The sequence below is a fragment of the Tupaia chinensis genome, unplaced genomic scaffold (assembly GCF_000334495.1).
Source record: "Tupaia chinensis unplaced genomic scaffold, TupChi_1.0 Scaffold000179_1, whole genome shotgun sequence".
Classification (NCBI taxonomy): Eukaryota; Metazoa; Chordata; class Mammalia; order Scandentia; family Tupaiidae; genus Tupaia; species Tupaia belangeri.
Window position 1 is genome coordinate 3227721 of NW_006159654.1, and position 10205 is coordinate 3237925.

The following is a 10205-nucleotide window of genomic DNA, read 5'->3' on the forward strand; positions in this document are numbered from 1 at the left end:
TTTTTTCATAAAATATGAACATGGAATAAGCAGCAGAGGTATTGTCATCTCAGTTTTATAGATGCAGGACCTAGTTTTCAAAGATGGTAAGTGGCAGGACTAGAATGCAGATTTTTGTCATTTAATTTAGCCCTTCTCCCATCCTCTTTCCTATCCATTCATTCTGTCACATCCTGAGGACATGAATTTTGAAGGAAGCCAAACAGGCTCCATTGTAGTAGCTCATGGTGAATGCTGCTGCTTGGCAAGATGAGGGAAACCAAACATGATTCCTGGTCCACCCTAAAAAGTGGGGCACAGTGGTGTGCCTGTGTTTCCATATGCATGGGGAGCGGAAGGTAAAAGGATTGTCACATAACAAGGTACTGTGTAAAATACCATATACACACACCCTACATACACAACAAAAAAGGCAGGGTAAACAAACAAACAAAAAAGTGGTCAATTTTTCTTTTCTTTGGAGAGAGTTTTGCTATAGGGCATGTACACTTGCCAAAGAGACAGAGAGAAACAAAGCAAGAAATCATCCTCCAGGGGAGAAGGCCACACAATCCCTTCTCTTCCATTCACCTTTTTGGGCATGCACGCACAATGCCCAGTGTGAGTTTTAAGCCACTGGGTTTGGGACTCGAACCACAGTCGACTACATGGGAGTCCAGCGACATAACCATTACTCCATCTGCTAGAGGCCAATATTAAAATACAGGATTTCTCTTTCTGTTCCCTTATCTCTTAGACTATCCCACTCATCCAACAAATACCACTTGAATTCAAAGTATAACATATTCCTTGAATGCTCTTGAGGTGAAAAATATAAGTAAAATGCATGGAGATGCAGAAGCTATTATAAGTGTTCGTGACGAGTGCTGAAGTTTAAAGAGGGACAGCTGTTGCTACAAAATCTGAATGTCTTCTGATAACTAGCTCTTCCCCAAAGCAAATGATGATTATGTCCCCATATTCCATTATATTCAGATTCCGTCAGTGTAAGCCTCATATACATGCCTCTGAATCAGGTGGTCTGTGTGGATAGCATTCATTACTCAAAGATATATCTGCAATACAACATTCTTGAGGCTAAATTGCAATTTTTCAAAGCCATTGTCTCGATTGGCAATTACAAGTAGGCAAAAGGAAAAACATAGGGTTCTTGACTGTACTTTGGAAACTTTAAACTACAGCTTTGGTTGAAGAAATAAACTGAGCTTTGTAATGCACAGAAGCCCAGTTCCGCTTCTAATGTCATCACAGCCTCCTTGGTCTTCCGGGAGATGAGATTTTCCCTCCAGAGAATTATGAATCAGGTATTTAATGTTACATCTCAGAGACAGTGAAAACCATGAATCTGCTCATTCTGTTTTTCTGGATTCGTGTGTGGCATAACAGACAAGGAAATCAGACCCACATACATCCTTGCTGATGGTGGACCTGCTGCTACTAGGATTACTGTCCTAAATTAATGCTATGAAAGAAATCTCCTGGGTTTCATTTTATTTTGGCTAACTTCCTGACTTTCCAAAATAGTGATAGATGTCAAGACCCAAAAGAGAGATGAGAGCCAAAAAAGAAGGAGGATGCATGTCACGCAGACATAACCCAGATCAACTAAACCCACCTTCACTTAACAAACCCTAGATAGTGAAGGCAGAAAATAGAACTATCAAACCTTAAAGAATAAGCTCAGCCCATTTCAAACCCTTGTGTAGAGACAAAAAGTTCAGTGCATATATTCATACTATTGAATTCTTTCCTTTTAACTTGAAATCTACAAATAGGTAACTAATGAAACTTGCTTTTAATCTTGACAAATCTAATCTGACTTGAACCCGAGGACTAAGGTTGTGACATTGAATGTAAAGACATGTTTTCTCCTCCCCTTCAGTGGCCTGAACTTAGCTTGAATTCATCTTTTAGGTTTTCCTAGTAGCATTTTTTGTGAATGAAGTAAAACAATAAAATATAATAATGAGAGGCCAGTCAGTGGCAACATGGTTAAGGTGGCTAGATCTCACATGGCCAGCTGTGCAGTTCAAATCCCAAACCTGGAAGCATGAAAAACACACCAGCAGCATGTGCATGCATGCCCCAAATCCCAAAAGGAGAAATGGAAGAGAAAGGCTTGGGGCATGACCATCCTTTATAGGGGATACTTTCACATTTTTCTTCACTCTTTGTCTCTCCCCAGTGAGCATGCTCTCCCTCTAGTAATTTCTTTTCTTTTCTTTTTTTTTTTTTAATACAGCATTTGGCATGGTGATTAAGGTCCTGGACTCCCACATGGCTGACTCTGGTTCAAGTCCTGAACCTGACAGCTTGAAAATCACGCCAAGTGCATGTGTGTGCATGCCCAAAATCCCAGGAGGAGAATGGAGGAGAAGGGATTGTGGGGTGGATATCATTCCTTCCGGCCAGACCTTTAAATGCTAGAATCCTTCTAAATTTCATCTGTGTGCTTGTCTTATTCAGTGTTTCCCAGATCTCTCTGACCATAAGGGGCAATTAATATGCTTATTAAATGCACAGAGTATCACTTTTTAACCCTGGAAAGTCTCTCTTGGTAGGTATGGGATAAAGCAAAAAATATGGATCTTTAAAAATTGCCCAGGTATCCCTATGATCCAACAAGTTTTCAAAGTACTGCTCTGGGCCATCTCACCCATCCTTTGGTTTTAGAAATCATCCTTATGCCGAGGAATGTATCGATCCTAACTAGACATCGCTCACGTCTCTGTATTTGACATCATCACTTAGATGCCTTACAAATATCTTAAACTTAGCATGTCAAAGACTGATCTCTTTTTCATCCGCTCTATATTTATGCCTCTTCTAGTCTTTTCCTTCTCTACAAATGACACTACAATCTACCTCGTTATCAAAAACCTGGGCATAATCATCGACCTCTTCCTTAATGCTTATAGCCAATTCATCTTCCAGGATCTGTGGACCCCCAAATATGCTTCACCCATCCACTATCGTCCTGTATATTTTCATGCCAGTGCCTCTGGAAGTGAACTAATAAATTTCTTTCCTGCAAATATACCATTTTTGATTGAAGTCATAGATAAGTTTCTCTTTATAAGCTTTTTTTTTTTTGGAGAGATTTTCACTGTAGGGCGTGTGCGCTCGCCAGACAGACAGAGAGAGACAGAGAGACGGAAAGAGAGAAATCACCCCCCAGGGGGGATGGTCATGCCACAATCCCTTCTCCTCCATTCTCCTCTTGGGATCTTGGGCACGCACGCACATGCGCCCGGCGTGAGTTTTAAGCCACCGGGTCCGGGACGCGAACCGCGGTCAACTACGTGGGAGTCCAGTGACATAGCCATTACGCTAACTACTGGTTCCCTCTTCATAAGCTTTTGCATTTTAAGGTTTTGTACAATGAGAGCACTTAATAAAGGAATCATATGAAATTGTTCATAAGCATATTCTATAAAGTTCAAAGAAGTTGATTCAGAACAATAAGATTATTTTGACTCTAATTAATGGAGTAAATAACTTTGATAGGCCATTATTTTATTTGTAAGAATAAAATATGAACAGTTTCTAAAAAGAATTTTGCATGACATTGGATTTGGCTTTAGAAGGGCCTCGAAATGGTCATACATTAAATTTGCCAATTTAAGAAATGAATATATTATTACGATTGCTTTCTTTTGCTGGAAGTAGAATTTACATTTAAAAATTCTATTGTTGTATATTCTTAGTTGCTCAAATAACCTATGCTCAGTATTTTGGCAATCTATGCTGGATTTTTTCCCCTTTTTCGTAGTCACTTTAAAAGTAAATCCTTCAAGAGAACATTTCTTTAGGATACTTTTTCATTATTTCCAGAGGCAAAAACTGGCAAGGCAATTTATAATTCAATTTTTGCTAAATCCATGACACCCAATATATATGTCAGGCATTTCAACGGCAGGGTACTTTGGGGATAGGTGATAAATTGTACTGATTATAAGCACAAGCTGTTCTTTTAAAACATCATATCCAAAAAAGGGGTAAGTATTATTAGGAAAATGTAATGTATCTTTAGATTGTCTAGAAACATCAGAGATAATCACTTTATGTAAATACATTTTTCCTCATACCATTGAGCAAAATATTAAGGTTCTCACTGCGTTTTTGATAGCAGTCATCTGGAGCAAGGGGGAAAAAAAGACCGTATCGGTTCACAAACCTATCATGGGCTGGTAGTCTTTCAGCAGCCACATAGCTCTTAGTGTGGCCATAACTCATACCTGCCAGAAATGCTTCAATCTGAAACCTAAAACATGGCTCTAATCATTTTAGGACTGTGTTGGTAAATGTGAGTAGTATAAATATTGCTTTATAATATAATCTCTCCTGATCTCTTTAAACATCCTTTTAGTGTTCCAGTTATTTCCTTGTGTGATATGTGTGGCTTACGCAAAGCCACAGAATCCTCTAGGTTGTCTCCCAAAAAATGCAGGAAAAAGTGAACGAATGAAATCTAAAAATCTATTCTGGTGGTATCCTTGTGTGTGTGTGTGTGTGTGTGTGTGTTTATGTGTGTGTGGGCACACAGTTACATTTGGCATTCCATTAATGAGTGAAGTAATTAAGCAAAGCAAACTGCTAGGTTACTCCAGGTCTAAGAATAAGGAATGGAGTCCAGCGCCTTTCACCTCCAGGTCAATGGTTTCTGTTTAATCGGGCTGTTAATGACTCAAAGTCATTGTTTCCATCTGAGAGTTGTTTGGACTCAATGTGAAGTAAGTTGGTGGTCTGCTATCGGTTTCTCACGTGCAAATGTACGGATCATGAAATCAACTGCTGTTTTCTGCTACCCTGTTGGGCCACTCAGTAAAAAGCATGCCATTTGAGAGTAATGACAAAACAGCTCTGTCCCAGACAATGTGTCCTAAAAAGGAAATATTTTCATAAGTAGAAAAAGTTATATTGAAATAGTTGGTATGAAAAAATAGAATTGTGAATTCACTTTTATTAATTATAGTAGGCTTTTTATTGGTGTAGTTATTTTCATACACATAATTTATTTGAATCTCAGAGTTAATGTATGTAACATAAGCCATGGTCATAATACTATCTTAAAGTTTCAGAAACCAAAAAGAGGTCAGAGCTTGCTCAAGATCTTATGATTAAGTTCTTTCATAAAGGCTGGAGCTGTCTGATAAGTTTTTTGAAATGGTGAGACTTGAGGCGGGCTTGCAAGTACCAGGAGAACTTAGTAGAGTAGAAAAGTAAATGGTAATTCTGTGAAGGATGTCAACATGAACAAAATGAAAAGTATACACTAGCACAATGTATTCATATGACATACACATCATATTAAGTATCCACACAAGAGCACACTATTTTTAACTTACAAGACAACTATATTCATGCACACCTCCATGTTCACACAGACAAAGGGTTATGTTCAAATAGTAAATTGTTAGTGGTTTTCTTTCAGCAGGAGTGGGTTTCTTTCAGCAGGGAAATAACTTAAAAGGTCTATTAAGAACAATACACACATAATACTTATGAGAAAGTAGATGTGAACCTTCTGTTGAAAATAAGTAAGAAGTATAAAACCTCTTTTGTGACACACGAGCAGTGGTAAAAAGATAAAGGCTATTACTACTTGAGCAGTAAGCTAATATATCTTGATAAAAAAAAGAAAAACTTCCACAGCTATAAGATGTCATGATGAGACAATTATTTATACAAGAAAATTCTATTCTCAAAGTCACTAGAGCATCCTGTTAGACTTGTTAGCAATGGTCCTCAAACTGTTTGGCATCAGGGACAGGTTTTGTGGAAAGCAATTTGCCCACTGATTGGGCAGCAGCAGTATAATTTTGGGATGATTGGAGTATTTTATATTAGGTCATAGCGAAAGTCATGATTTTTGCATAGAAAAACACAGAAAAATATGTCATGACTTTCCTAAGGACCTAATATTTATTGTACACTTTACTTCTATTATTGTTACATTGTAACATATAATGAAATAATTATACAATTCACCATAATGCAGAGTCAGTGGGAGCCCTGAGGTTGTTTTCCTGCAACTATATGGTCCCATCTGGGGGCTCCTATGCAAATCTAATGCTGCTGCTGATCTGACAGGAAGTGGAGCTCAGGTGGTAACGTGAGTGATGGGGAGTGTCTGTAAATACAGATGAAGTCTTGCTTGCTTGCCTGCCCTTCACCTCCTGTTGCATGGCTCAGTTTCTAGTTGACAGGACCAGTTAGTGGTCTGGGAATAGGGGACCTCTGTTAGACCAAACCCAGGTATCAGTGTTTCTCTACCAGAAGATATACTTTCTCACATACTGGGTTTGGATCCAATGAGAATCATTTTTGGTTTTCACCCAGACTATGGCTATTGCTGGACAATGAGTCCCAGCATCATTGCCACACTGTGAACTCTCATCCTGTCCCAGTGCCAGGGAGACCCCATTGAGATAATGTTGAAAACATTTTCTTCACTTCAATTTCTCCAGAGGCCCAAGACTGCTGTAATTCATTTTAAAAATTTTATTTTCTGATTTTTTTTTTACATTTAGTTACTGTACATTACCACAATATACAAAATGAATCTTCCCAGAATGCGTATCAGTCCTGTCAGAGAATTACCATACACATTAACATCAACAGATAATTTTCCAGTTTTGTTTTGTTTTGTTTTTTTTTTTTTTTTGAGAGGTTGTTGCTATAGGGCGTGTGTGCTCACCAGACAGACAGACAGAGACAGAGAGACAGAAAATGAGAAATCGCCCCCCAGGGAGGATGGCCACACCGCAATCCCTTCTCCTCCATTCTCCTCTAGGGATCTTGGGCACACATGCACATGCACCCGGTGTGAGTTTAAGCCACCGGGTCTGGCACTCGAACTGCGGTCGACTACATGGGAGTCCAGCAATATAGCCATTACGCTAACTGCTGGCCCCAATTTTCCAGTTTTATGCCCATTAAGTGATTTATTTTTTTCCCTTTGATTTCCTAACCTCCCATCCCTCATTGCCCACTCTCTTCTTTCACTGTCTCCAGTATTTACAGCTGCTCTCCATGAGTTTACACCTTATAGTCTATCAGTTTCTTCCGTAGAGGTGGAGACATTTGGTATATATTAAGTGGGGAGATACAATTCCTCTCTTTCATAATCTGGCTTCCTCCCCTTACCATTAAACATTAAATTGTCAATATTCATCCACTTTCTATCAAATGCCAGGGTCTCATATTTTATTTTTATCTTTTTTATTGCTGAGTAGTATTACATAGTGTATATATGCCACACTTTTTCAGTCTGTTAATCTGTTCATGGATATTTGGGTTGATTCCATGTCTTAGCAATTGTGAATAATGCCATCTATAAACATAGATGTGCAAGTGTTTTTATGGCTAAGTATATTTCTATCCTTTGGGTATATAACCAGGAGTGGAATTGCTGAATCATATGGTAGTTCTATTTGTAGGTTTTGAGGAGCCTCCATACTGTTCTCCGTAGTGGCTATACTAATTTACATTCCCATCAATAGCGTAGGCAGGTTCCCTTTTCACTGCAACATGGTCAGCGCTTATCATTCTGTATTTTTTTTTTAATGTTGGTCATTCTAACTGGGGTCAAGTGTTATCTCACCATGGTTTTTCTTTGTTTTTCTTTTTTTGGGGGGGAGAGGTTTTTGCTACAGGGCGCATGCGCTCGCCAGACAGACAGAGAGAGACAGAGAAATAGAAAGCGAGAAATCATCCCCCAGGGGGGATGTCCACGCTGCAATCCCTTCTCCTCCATTCTCCTCTCAGGATCTTGGGCACGCATGCACATGCGCCCGGCGTGAGTTTAAACCACTGGGTCCGGGAATCAAACCACGGTCGACTACGTGGGAGTCCAGCGACATAGCCATTACGCTAACTGCTGGTCCCTCACCATGGTTATTGATTTGCATCGCTCTTATGATAAGAAATGTTGAATAGTTTTTCATGTCTTTTTGGCTGTTCATATGTCTTCCTTGGAGAGTTGTCCAAGGTTTATTTACCCACTTTTAATTGCTTTTTTTCCTCAGGTAAACTGCTTGAGTTCCTTGTTTATTCTGGTTATCAGTCCCTTATCTGAGGCATAGTTTACAAAAATATTCTCCTATTCTAAGAGTTGTCTCTTCACTGTAGTTATTGTTTCTTTTGCTGGGTAGAAGTTTTTTAACCTGATGTAATTCCACTACCTATTTTTGGAATTATCGCCTGTGCTTTGATGGGAATTCACATTTTATATGCTGTAATGATGCTCACTGAATGAATATAAAATAAATTGATAAAAAAAAGAAGGCTGTTGTAATTCTAAGACTGATGAATCCTAGAAGCAAGAAAATTGATACTCTCCTACATTCTTCTTTATTCTTCAACTACTTAAATTTTATGCTCACTTTAAAAAGTGATATTTCTACTGGGACCAGCAGTTAGCATAATGACTATGTCACTGGACTCCCACATAGTCAACAGCGGTTCATATCCCAGACCCAGTGACTTAAAACTCATGCCGGGCGCATGTGTGTGCGTGCCCAAGATCCCGAGAGGAGAATGGAGGAGAAGGGATTGCGGCATGGCCATCCTCCCTGGGGGATGATTTCTCGCTTTCTGTCTCTCTGTCTCTCTCTCTCTCTGTCTGTCTGGCGAGCACATGTGCCCTATAGCAAAAAAAAAAAAAGTGATATTCCTACTAAGATTGTAACTAAACTGAATGTTTTATCTAATGGAAACTTGTTAGTTATCTTTATTAGACATCACCTGTTTCTGGAAACCCATCTGCTTTAACTTTCTAAAAATCATCCTCTCTGCCCTTTCAGAGCACTCTTCAGTGATTTCTAAATTTCACTAACCTCTTACTGTCACTGTTTCTTAGGGTCCAATTTTACTCTCCCCCTTTTTTTTCTTAAGTGTTTTTCCTATAATCATGGCCTCAGCTAAGGCCATTAGTGATTCTCAAATCTCTATATCCAGTGTTAATCCACATTGTGAATACCAGAATCAATAGCTACACTTGTCTGCTGTGTGTCTCTATCTTTGTGTCACAATGACACCTCAAATTTATATTTGGGTTTGTAGATGCTCAAAGTTATATCAATACACTCTTCATTTCTATCTTCATTCAAGTGACAAGTTTTTATTAAGTGGAGTTAAAAATATGCATGGAATGTAAAATCTGACTTCTAGATTAGTTGAAGAGATGGATATAAATAATTACAAAAGGATGTTTTTGTGATTCTAAGGCAGACAGAAGTGAAAGGGTTCAATTCTGAAGAAAATAAAGACAGTGTGAGTAGTTAAGAGTTCAGGAGATAACTGAGGGTAAATGACATTTATCACCCATAATCAGAGACATGCTGAACAAAATAAGTAATGTGTCCATGTAGTTGAAGAAAATTAGGTTATATTCTTGCACCTCTTGGTAGTTTGTTGTATTTTCAAAGTGCACGGAATGAGGGCAAGAGAAATGCAGCAAAAGAGAGGCAGCAATCATGTCATCAAAGTGCTTTAATTGCCGTGCAAAATAATTTGGATCTTCTCTCATTGGCAAATCAACAATTAAACAAGGTCAACTAGAGGTTATATGACAATACCAGTTTTAAAGAAAAGGATAGGGGATCTGGAGTATTGCACAATGAAGACAAGGAATGTGGGAGGATTTTCTTAATATCCAGTTTAGAAATCATGAGATCCTGACAGAAATGCAACACAGAGGAAGAAATGAAATCCACATATACTACTCTTTGAAAGGAAAATCAACAGTGTATTATAATCATGGAACTCAGAAAGTGAAAGAACAGGTAGACAGCTGAGAATGACCACCAGATTTCTGGGTTGAATGACATTGGGCCTCATACCATCAAAAAAGGTGCAGGATATAGGATAGAGATGTTTGGGCTTAAAGAAAAGTTGCTCGAGGGTCGAAGTGAACAATGATGTCTCTATTCTAACATCTGGGCTATACCAGTCCTTTTCCATCTTAGATCAATAACCTTTGGGTTTATTTTCATTGGTAGAACAAATGCACTAAAGAAAAAGAAAGTGCATTGAACATATTTCAAAAATATCATCCTTACTACATGTAAATGCAATGTGTGATCTTGGGCATTTTACTTAACCTGTAAGTTCAATTGCCTTATTTGCTAAGAGGGCAAAAATACTTACCTCACAGTTATTCTGGGAAGGGGATAAAATTAAAATGCACATTTTAAAGCACA